Raw genomic sequence first — 1101 nt, forward strand, 5'->3', positions numbered from 1 at the left:
TAGACTTTACTGGTGTAGTATCGCTAATGCTAAATTTCAAAATGCTTCAGAAGCCAAAGATTTTTCAGGATAACTTTATTACATTTAAGAGCGTTTTTGAATTTGGATTATTGAATAAAGGACACTGTACTTTATACTATTGTACATCTAGGATTGAGATCCATTGCTCTAAAGTCAGAGACAACAGGTCTTCCTCTCAGCTTTTTCACTGAGCTTTAACAAATAGTTGTTGAAAGGTAAAATGAAGTGATAAGTGTAGAAATGCATAGCCACATGCAGTAACTATTCACTAAAGGATGACTATAACTTGAGTTAGGAAGAAAAGATATAATGGCATCAAGAGATCAAGAGGGGTAAGGACACTTTTCAGCTTCTACTGCTTTGTTGTTGCTTGTTTTTTTCAGTTTTTTAATAAGCTGAAACACATGTGAAAAGGAAGATGATCTGGTGCCAGAACTGAGGGAAAAATGGGAGGTTTAAAGAAAAACTGTTAAGAAAACTGTCCAGGAACAAGGGACTGGGCTGGAGATGCCAAAGTTTGAGAAGCACAGCCTTAGAATTTATATCTACTAAAGTAAATATTAAAATCAAAGACATAAACTAGGTCAAAATGAGATGAGTATTCTCCTCAAAACTCAGTATGTTCTTCTAAATTACAACCTTCCTGCATGTATAAAAATCCCAGAGTGAGAATGTGATACACAAATTAAATATATGCATCCATAAGGTTCCTAATAAACATTGCCTTATCTAATTAAACTTTTTCAAACTTACTTTTCTTTGTCTTCTTTGTACATAGCATAGTGACATGTGCCTAGACCTGCTTAGAAATATGTATTTTGTGTAAATCGAATATCCATAAATATTTTAGGCAACTAATTTCAAATCAAAAGACTGGAGAGAGTTAATGAACATTCTTCTAATATTATATTTATTTAACTATGTTTTCTTTCATTTTTGTTGTTTTCTACATTTTTAGCAGCAACAATTTTTCTAGCAGGCTATGTAATTTGAAATGAAAAATTCAAGGCTACAAAAGTCAAAATAAGTTAACCTGTTGACACACCTAACATCAAAAGGCGTAGGTAACTTCAGTTTCAC

This window comes from Castor canadensis, chromosome 13 (genome assembly GCF_047511655.1).
Source record: "Castor canadensis chromosome 13, mCasCan1.hap1v2, whole genome shotgun sequence".
Taxonomy (NCBI): Eukaryota; Metazoa; Chordata; class Mammalia; order Rodentia; family Castoridae; genus Castor; species Castor canadensis.